Raw genomic sequence first — 9,603 nt, 5'->3', positions numbered from 1 at the left:
ACATTTTGTCACCAGCCGAGTCCAAAATTCAGCGATTCTCCATCTAAGCCCAGAAAGCAGGTAGAACAAGTTTTGTGGTGCCTTTCAGCTGCCTACCGGGGTAGTGTAAAAACTACCAACAGAACTCGTTTCTGGCACCTTCCTCGGTGGAGTTGTGCATGGGGTGTGTTTGGAACATTTTGTCAGCAGCCGAGTCCAAAATTCAGCCGTTCCCCATCTCAGCCCAGAAAGCAGGTAGAACAAGTTTTGTGGTGCCTTTCAGCTGCCTACCGGGGTAGTGTAAAAACTACCAACAGAACTCGTTTCTGGCACCTTCCTCGGTGGAGTTGTGCATGGGGTGTGTTTGGAACATTTTGTTACCAGCCGAGTCCAAAATTCAGCCGTTCCCCATCTCAGCCCAGAAAGCAGGTAGAACAAGTTTTGTGGTGCCTTTCAGCTTCCTACCGGGGTACTGTAAAAACTACCAACAGAACTCGTTTCTGGCACCTTTGCCGGTGGAGCTGTGCATGGGGTGTGTTTGGAACATTTTGTCAGGAGCCGAGACCAAAATTCAGCGATTCCCCATCTCAGCCCAGAAAGCAGGTAGAACAAGTTTTGTGGTGCCTTTCAGCTGCCTACCGGGGTAGTGTAAAAACTACCAACAGAACTCGTTTCTGGCACCTTCCCCGGTGGAGTTGTGCATGGGGTGTGTTTGGAACATTTTGTCAGCAGCCGAGTCCAAAATTCAGCGATTCTCCTTCTCAGCCCAAAAAGCAGGTAGAACAAGTTTTCTGGTGCCTTTCAGCTGCCTACCGGGGTAGTGTAAAAGCTACCAGCAGAACTCCTTTCTGGCACCTTCCCCGGTGGAGTTGTGCATGGGCTGTGATTGGAACATTCTTGTCACATGCCGAGTCCAATATTTAGCCGTTCCCCACCTCAGCCCAGAAAGCAGGTAGAAAAACCTTTGTGGTGCCTTTCAGCTGTCTACCGGAGGAACGTAAAAACTACCAACAGAACTCGTTTCTGGCACCTTCCTCGGTGGAGTTGTGCATGGGGTGTGTTTGGAACATTTTGTTACCAGCCGAGTCCAAAACTCAGCTGTTCCCCATCTCAGCCCAGAAAGCAGGTACAAAAAGTTTTGTGGTGCCTTTCAGCTGCCTACCGGGGTAGTGTAAAAACTACCAACAGAACTCGTTTCTGGCACCTTTGCCGGTGGAGGTGTGCATGGGGTGTGTTTGGAAAATTTTGTCAGCAGCCGAGTCCAAAATTCAGCCGTTCCCCATCTCAGCCCAGAAAGCAGGTAGAACAAGTTTTGTGGTGCCTTTCAGCTGCCTACCGGGGTAGTGTAAAAACTACCAACAGAACTCGTTTCTGGCACCTTCCCCGGTGGAGCTGTGCATGGGGTGTGTTTAGAACATTTTGTCACCAGCCGAGTCCAAAATTCAGCCGTTCCCCATCTCAGCCCAGAAAGCAGGTAGAACAACTTTTGTGGTGCCTTTCAGATGCCTACTGGGGTACTGTAAAAACTACCAACAGAACTCGTTTCTGGCACCTTCCCCGGTGGAGTTGTGCATGGGGTGTGTTTGGAACATTTTGTCAGCAGCCGAGTCCAAAACTCAGCTGTTCCCCATCTCAGCCCAGAAAGCAGGTAGAACAAGTTTTGTGGTGCCTTTCAGCTGCCTACCGGGGTACTGTAAAAACTACCAGCAGAACTCCTTTCTGGCACCTTCCCCGGTGGAGTTGTGCATGGGCTGTGATTGGAACATTTTGTCAGCAGCCGAGTCCAAAATTCAGCGATTCCCCACCTCAGCCCAGAAAGCAGGTAGAACAAGTTTTGTGGTGTCTTTCAGCTGTCTACCGGAGGAACGTAAAAACTACCAACAGAACTCGTTTCTGGCACCTTCCCCGGTGGAGTTGTGCATGGGGTGTGTTTGGAACATTTTGTCACCAGCCGAGTCCAAAATTCAGCGATTCTCCTTCTCAGCCCAGAAAGCAGGTAGAACAAGTTTTGTGGTGCCTTTCAGCTGCCTACCGGGGTAGTGTAAAAACTACCAACAGAACTCGTTTCTGGCACCTTCCCCGGAGGAGTTGTGCATGGGGTGTGTTTGTAACATTTTGTCAGCAGCCGAGTCCAAAACTCAGCGATTCTCCATCTAAGCCCAGAAAGCAGGTAGAACAAGTTTTGTGGTGCCTTTCAGCTGCCTACCGGGGTAGTGTAAAAACTACCAACAGAACTCGTTTCTGGCACCTTCCTCGGTGGAGTTGTGCATGGGGTGTGTTTGGAACATTTTGTCAGCAGCCGAGTCCAAAATTCAGCCGTTCCCCATCTCAGCCCAGAAAGCAGGTAGAACAAGTTTTCTGGTGCCTTTCAGCTGCCTACCGGGGTAGTGTAAAAACTACCAACAGAACTCGTTTCTGGCACCTTCCTCGGTGGAGTTGTGCATGGGGTGTGTTTGGAACATTTTGTTACCAGCCGAGTCCAAAATTCAGCCGTTCCCCATCTCAGCCCAGAAAGCAGGTAGAACAAGTTTTGTGGTGCCTTTCAGCTTCCTACCGGGGTACTGTAAAAACTACCAACAGAACTCGTTTCTGGCACCTTTGCCGGTGGAGCTGTGCATGGGGTGTGTTTGGAACATTTTGTCACCAGCCGAGTCCAAAATTCAGCGGTTCCCCATCTCAGCCCAGAAAGCAGGTAGAACAAGTTTTGTGGTGCCTTTCAGCTGCCTACCGGGGTAGTGTAAAAACTACCAACAGAACTCGTTTCTGGCACCTTCCCCGGTGGAGTTGTGCATGGGGTGTGTTTGGAACATTTTGTCAGCAGCCGAGTCCAAAATTCAGCGATTCTCCTTCTCAGCCCAAAAAGCAGGTAGAACAAGTTTTCTGGTGCCTTTCAGCTGCCTACTGGGGTAGTGTAAAAACTACCAACAGAACTCGTTTCTGGCACCTTCCCCGGTGGAGTTGTGCATGGGGTGTGTTTGGAACATTTTGTCACCAGCCGAGTCCAAAATTCAGCGATTCTCCTTCTCAGCCCAGAAAGCAGGTAGAACAAGTTTTGTGGTGCCTTTCAGCTGCCTACCGGGGTAGTGTAAAAACTACCAACAGAACTCGTTTCTGGCACCTTCCCCGGAGGAGTTGTGCATGGGGTGTGTTTGGAACATTTTGTCAGCAGCCGAGTCCAAAACTCAGCTGTTCCCCATCTCAGCCCAGAAAGCAGGTAGAACAAGTTTTCTGGTGCCTTTCAGCTGCCTACCGGGGTAGTGTAAAAACTACCAACAGAACTCGTTTCTGGCACCTTCCTCGGTGGAGTTGTGCATGGGGTGTGTTTGGAACATTTTGTTACCAGCCGAGTCCAAAATTCAGCCGTTCCTCATCTCAGCCCAGAAAGCAGGTAGAACAAGTTTTGTGGTGCCTTTCAGCTGCCTACCGGGGTAGTGTAAAATCTACCAACAGAACTCGTTTCTGGCACCTTCCTCGGTGGAGTTGTGCATGGGGTGTGTTTGGAACATTTTGTCAGCAGCCCAGTCCAAAATTCAGCGATTCTCCTTCTCAGCCCAAAAAGCAGGTAGAACAAGTTTTCTGGTGCCTTTCAGCTGCCTACCGGGGTAGTGTAAAAACTACCAGCAGAACTCCTTTCTGGCACCTTCCCCGGTGGAGTTGTGCATGGGCTGTGATTGGAACATTCTTGTCACATGCCGAGTCCAATATTTAGCCGTTCCCCACCTCAGCCCAGAAAGCAGGTAGAAAAACCTTTGTGGTGCCTTTCAGCTGTCTACCGGAGGAACGTAAAAACTACCAACAGAACTCGTTTCTGGCACCTTCCTCGGTGGAGTTGTGCATGGGGTGTGTTTGGAACATTTTGTCAGCAGCCGAGTCCAAAACTCAGCTGTTCCCCATCTCAGCCCAGAAAGCAGGTACAAAAAGTTTTGTGGTGCCTTTCAGCTGCCTACCGGGGTAGTGTAAAAACTACCAACAGAACTCGTTTCTGGCACCTTTGCCGGTGGAGGTGTGCATGGGGTGTGTTTGGAAAATTTTGTCAGCAGCCGAGTCCAAAATTCAGCCGTTCCCCATCTCAGCCCAGAAAGCAGGTAGAACAAGTTTTGTGGTGCCTTTCAGCTTCCTACCGGGGTACTGTAAAAACTACCAACAGAACTCGTTTCTGGCACCTTTGCCGGTGGAGCTGTGCATGGGGTGTGTTTGGAACATTTTGTCACCAGCCGAGTCCAAAATTCAGCGGTTCCCCATCTCAGCCCAGAAAGCAGGTAGAACAAGTTTTGTGGTGCCTTTCAGCTGCCTACCGGGGTAGTGTAAAAACTACCAACAGAACTCGTTTCTGGCACCTTCCCCGGTGGAGTTGTGCATGGGGTGTGTTTGGAACATTTTGTCAGCAGCCGAGTCCAAAATTCAGCGATTCTCCTTCTCAGCCCAAAAAGCAGGTAGAACAAGTTTTCTGGTGCCTTTCAGCTGCCTACTGGGGTAGTGTAAAAACTACCAACAGAACTCGTTTCTGGCACCTTCCCCGGTGGAGTTGTGCATGGGGTGTGTTTGGAACATTTTGTCACCAGCCGAGTCCAAAATTCAGCGATTCTCCTTCTCAGCCCAGAAAGCAGGTAGAACAAGTTTTGTGGTGCCTTTCAGCTGCCTACCGGGGTAGTGTAAAAACTACCAACAGAACTCGTTTCTGGCACCTTCCCCGGAGGAGTTGTGCATGGGGTGTGTTTGGAACATTTTGTCAGCAGCCGAGTCCAAAACTCAGCTGTTCCCCATCTCAGCCCAGAAAGCAGGTAGAACAAGTTTTCTGGTGCCTTTCAGCTGCCTACCGGGGTAGTGTAAAAACTACCAACAGAACTCGTTTCTGGCACCTTCCTCGGTGGAGTTGTGCATGGGGTGTGTTTGGAACATTTTGTTACCAGCCGAGTCCAAAATTCAGCCGTTCCTCATCTCAGCCCAGAAAGCAGGTAGAACAAGTTTTGTGGTGCCTTTCAGCTGCCTACCGGGGTAGTGTAAAATCTACCAACAGAACTCGTTTCTGGCACCTTCCTCGGTGGAGTTGTGCATGGGGTGTGTTTGGAACATTTTGTCAGCAGCCCAGTCCAAAATTCAGCGATTCTCCTTCTCAGCCCAAAAAGCAGGTAGAACAAGTTTTCTGGTGCCTTTCAGCTGCCTACCGGGGTAGTGTAAAAACTACCAGCAGAACTCCTTTCTGGCACCTTCCCCGGTGGAGTTGTGCATGGGCTGTGATTGGAACATTCTTGTCACATGCCGAGTCCAATATTTAGCCGTTCCCCACCTCAGCCCAGAAAGCAGGTAGAAAAACCTTTGTGGTGCCTTTCAGCTGTCTACCGGAGGAACGTAAAAACTACCAACAGAACTCGTTTCTGGCACCTTCCTCGGTGGAGTTGTGCATGGGGTGTGTTTGGAACATTTTGTCAGCAGCCGAGTCCAAAACTCAGCTGTTCCCCATCTCAGCCCAGAAAGCAGGTACAAAAAGTTTTGTGGTGCCTTTCAGCTGCCTACCGGGGTAGTGTAAAAACTACCAACAGAACTCGTTTCTGGCACCTTTGCCGGTGGAGGTGTGCATGGGGTGTGTTTGGAAAATTTTGTCAGCAGCCGAGTCCAAAATTCAGCCGTTCCCCATCTCAGCCCAGAAAGCAGGTAGAACAACTTTTGTGGTGCCTTTCAGCTGCCTACCGGGGTAGTGTAAAAACTACCAACAGAACTCGTTTCTGGCACCTTCCCCGGTGGAGCTGTGCATGGGGTGTGTTTAGAACATTTTGTCACCAGCCGAGTCCAAAATTCAGCCGTTCCCCATCTCAGCCCAGAAAGCAGGTAGAACAACTTTTGTGGTGCCTTTCAGATGCCTACTGGGGTACTGTAAAAACTACCAACAGAACTCGTTTCTGGCACCTTCCCCGGTGGAGTTGTGCATGGGGTGTGTTTGGAACATTTTGTCAGCAGCCGAGTCCAAAACTCAGCTGTTCCCCATCTCAGCCCAGAAAGCAGGTAGAACAAGTTTTGTGGTGCCTTTCAGCTGCCTACCGGGGTACTGTAAAAACTACCAGCAGAACTCGTTTCTGGCACCTTCCCCGGTGGAGTTGTGCATGGGCTGTGATTGGAACATTTTGTCAGCAGCCGAGTCCAAAATTCAGCTGTTCCCCACCTCAGCCCAGAAAGCAGGTAGAAAAACCTTTGTGGTGTCTTTCAGCTGTCTACCGGAGGAACGTAAAAACTACCAACAGAACTCGTTTCTGGCACCTTCCCCGGTGGAGTTGTGCATGGGGTGTGTTTGGAACATTTTGTCACCAGCCGAGTCCAAAATTCAGCGATTCTCCTTCTCAGCCCAGAAAGCAGGTAGAACAAGTTTTGTGGTGCCTTTCAGCTGCCTACCGGGGTAGTGTAAAAACTACCAACAGAACTCGTTTCTGGCACCTTCCCCGGAGGAGTTGTGCATGGGGTGTGTTTGGAACATTTTGTCAGCAGCCGAGTCCAAAACTCAGCTGTTCCCCATCTCAGCCCAGAAAGCAGGTAGAACAAGTTTTGTGGTGCCTTTCAGCTGCCTACCGGGGTAGTGTAAAAACTACCAACAGAACTCGTTTCTGGCACCTTCCCCGGTGGAGTTGTGCATGGGGTGTGTTTGGAACATTTTGTTACCAGCCGAGTCCAAAATTCAGCCGTTCCTCATCTCAGCCCAGAAAGCAGGTAGAACAAGTTTTGTGGTGCCTTTCAGCTGCCTACCGGGGTAGTGTAAAATCTACCAACAGAACTCGTTTCTGGCACCTTCCCCGGTGGAGTTGTGCATGGGGTGTGTTTGGAACATTTTGTCAGCAGCCGAGTCCAAAATTCAGCGATTCTCCTTCTCAGCCCAAAAAGCAGGTAGAACAAGTTTTCTGGTGCCTTTCAGCTGCCTACCGGGGTAGTGTAAAAACTACCAGCAGAACTCCTTTCTGGCACCTTCCCCGGTGGAGTTGTGCATGGGCTGTGATTGGAACATTCTTGTCACATGCCGAGTCCAATATTTAGCCGTTCCCCACCTCAGCCCAGAAAGCAGGTAGAAAAACCTTTGTGGTGCCTTTCAGCTGTCTACCGGAGGAACGTAAAAACTACCAACAGAACTCGTTTCTGGCACCTTCCTCGGTGGAGTTGTGCATGGGGTGTGTTTGGAACATTTTGTCAGCAGCCGAGTCCAAAACTCAGCTGTTCCCCATCTCAGCCCAGAAAGCAGGTACAAAAAGTTTTGTGGTGCCTTTCAGCTGCCTACCGGGGTAGTGTAAAAACTACCAACAGAACTCGTTTCTGGCACCTTTGCCGGTGGAGGTGTGCATGGGGTGTGTTTGGAAAATTTTGTCAGCAGCCGAGTCCAAAATTCAGCCGTTCCCCATCTCAGCCCAGAAAGCAGGTAGAACAACTTTTGTGGTGCCTTTCAGCTGCCTACCGGGGTAGTGTAAAAACTACCAACAGAACTCGTTTCTGGCACCTTCCCCGGTGGAGCTGTGCATGGGGTGTGTTTAGAACATTTTGTCACCAGCCGAGTCCAAAATTCAGCCGTTCCCCATCTCAGCCCAGAAAGCAGGTAGAACAACTTTTGTGGTGCCTTTCAGATGCCTACCGGGGTAGTGTAAAAACTACCAACAGAACTCGTTTCTGGCACCTTCCCCGGTGGAGTTGTGCATGGGGTGTGTTTGGAACATTTTGTCACCAGCCGAGTCCAAAACTCAGCTGTTCCCCATCTCAGCCCAGAAAGCAGGTAGAACAAGTTTTGTGGTGCCTTTCAGCTGCCTACCGGGGTACTGTAAAAACTACCAGCAGAACTCCTTTCTGGCACCTTCCCCGGTGGAGTTGTGCATGGGCTGTGATTGGAACATTTTGTCAGCAGCCGAGTCCAAAATTCAGCCGTTCCCCACCTCAGCCCAGAAAGCAGGTAGAAAAACCTTTGTGGTGTCTTTCAGCTGTCTACCGGAGGAACGTAAAAACTACCAACAGAACTCGTTTCTGGCACCTTCCCCGGTGGAGTTGTGCATGGGGTGTGTTTGGAACATTTTGTCACCAGCCGAGTCCAAAATTCAGCGATTCTCCTTCTCAGCCCAGAAAGCAGGTAGAACAAGTTTTGTGGTACCTTTCAGCTGCCTACCGGGGTAGTGTAAAAACTACCAACAGAACTCGTTTCTGGCACCTTCCCCGGAGGAGTTGTGCATGGGGTGTGTTTGGAACATTTTGTCAGCAGCCGAGTCCAAAACTCAGCTGTTCCCCATCTCAGCCCAGAAAGCAGGTAGAACAAGTTTTGTGGTGCCTTTCAGCTGCCTACCGGGGTAGTGTAAAAACTACCAACAGAACTCGTTTCTGGCACCTTCCCCGGTGGAGTTGTGCATGGGGTGTGTTTGGAACATTTTGTTACCAGCCGAGTCCAAAATTCAGCCGTTCCTCATCTCAGCCCAGAAAGCAGGTAGAACAAGTTTTGTGGTGCCTTTCAGCTGCCTACCGGGGTAGTGTAAAATCTACCAACAGAACTCGTTTCTGGCACCTTCCCCGGTGGAGTTGTGCATGGGGTGTGTTTGGAACATTTTGTCAGCAGCCGAGTCCAAAATTCAGCGATTCTCCTTCTCAGCCCAAAAAGCAGGTAGAACAAGTTTTCTGGTGCCTTTCAGCTGCCTACCGGGGTAGTGTAAAAACTACCAGCAGAACTCCTTTCTGGCACCTTCCCCGGTGGAGTTGTGCATGGGCTGTGATTGGAACATTCTTGTCACATGCCGAGTCCAATATTTAGCCGTTCCCCACCTCAGCCCAGAAAGCAGGTAGAAAAACCTTTGTGGTGCCTTTCAGCTGTCTACCGGAGGAACGTAAAAACTACCAACAGAACTCGTTTCTGGCACCTTCCTCGGTGGAGTTGTGCATGGGGTGTGTTTGGAACATTTTGTCAGCAGCCGAGTCCAAAACTCAGCTGTTCCCCATCTCAGCCCAGAAAGCAGGTACAAAAAGTTTTGTGGTGCCTTTCAGCTGCCTACCGGGGTAGTGTAAAAACTACCAACAGAACTCGTTTCTGGCACCTTTGCCGGTGGAGGTGTGCATGGGGTGTGTTTGGAAAATTTTGTCAGCAGCCGAGTCCAAAATTCAGCCGTTCCCCATCTCAGCCCAGAAAGCAGGTAGAACAACTTTTGTGGTGCCTTTCAGCTGCCTACCGGGGTAGTGTAAAAACTACCAACAGAACTCGTTTCTGGCACCTTCCCCGGTGGAGCTGTGCATGGGGTGTGTTTAGAACATTTTGTCACCAGCCGAGTCCAAAATTCAGCCGTTCCCCATCTCAGCCCAGAAAGCAGGTAGAACAACTTTTGTGGTGCCTTTCAGATGCCTACTGGGGTACTGTAAAAACTACCAACAGAACTCGTTTCTGGCACCTTCCCCGGTGGAGTTGTGCATGGGGTGTGTTTGGAACATTTTGTCACCAGCCGAGTCCAAAACTCAGCTGTTCCCCATCTCAGCCCAGAAAGCAGGTAGAACAAGTTTTTTGGTGCCTTTCAGCTGCCTACCGGGGTACTGTAAAAACTACCAGCAGAACTCGTTTCTGGCACCTTCCCCGGTGGAGTTGTGCATGGGCTGTGATTGGAACATTTTGTCAGCAGCCGAGTCCAAAAT

The sequence above is a fragment of the Falco cherrug genome, unplaced genomic scaffold (genome assembly GCF_023634085.1).
Source record: "Falco cherrug isolate bFalChe1 unplaced genomic scaffold, bFalChe1.pri scaffold_35, whole genome shotgun sequence".
Lineage (NCBI taxonomy): Eukaryota > Metazoa > Chordata > Aves > Falconiformes > Falconidae > Falco > Falco cherrug.
Note: the sequence above shows the minus strand (reverse complement) of the source record.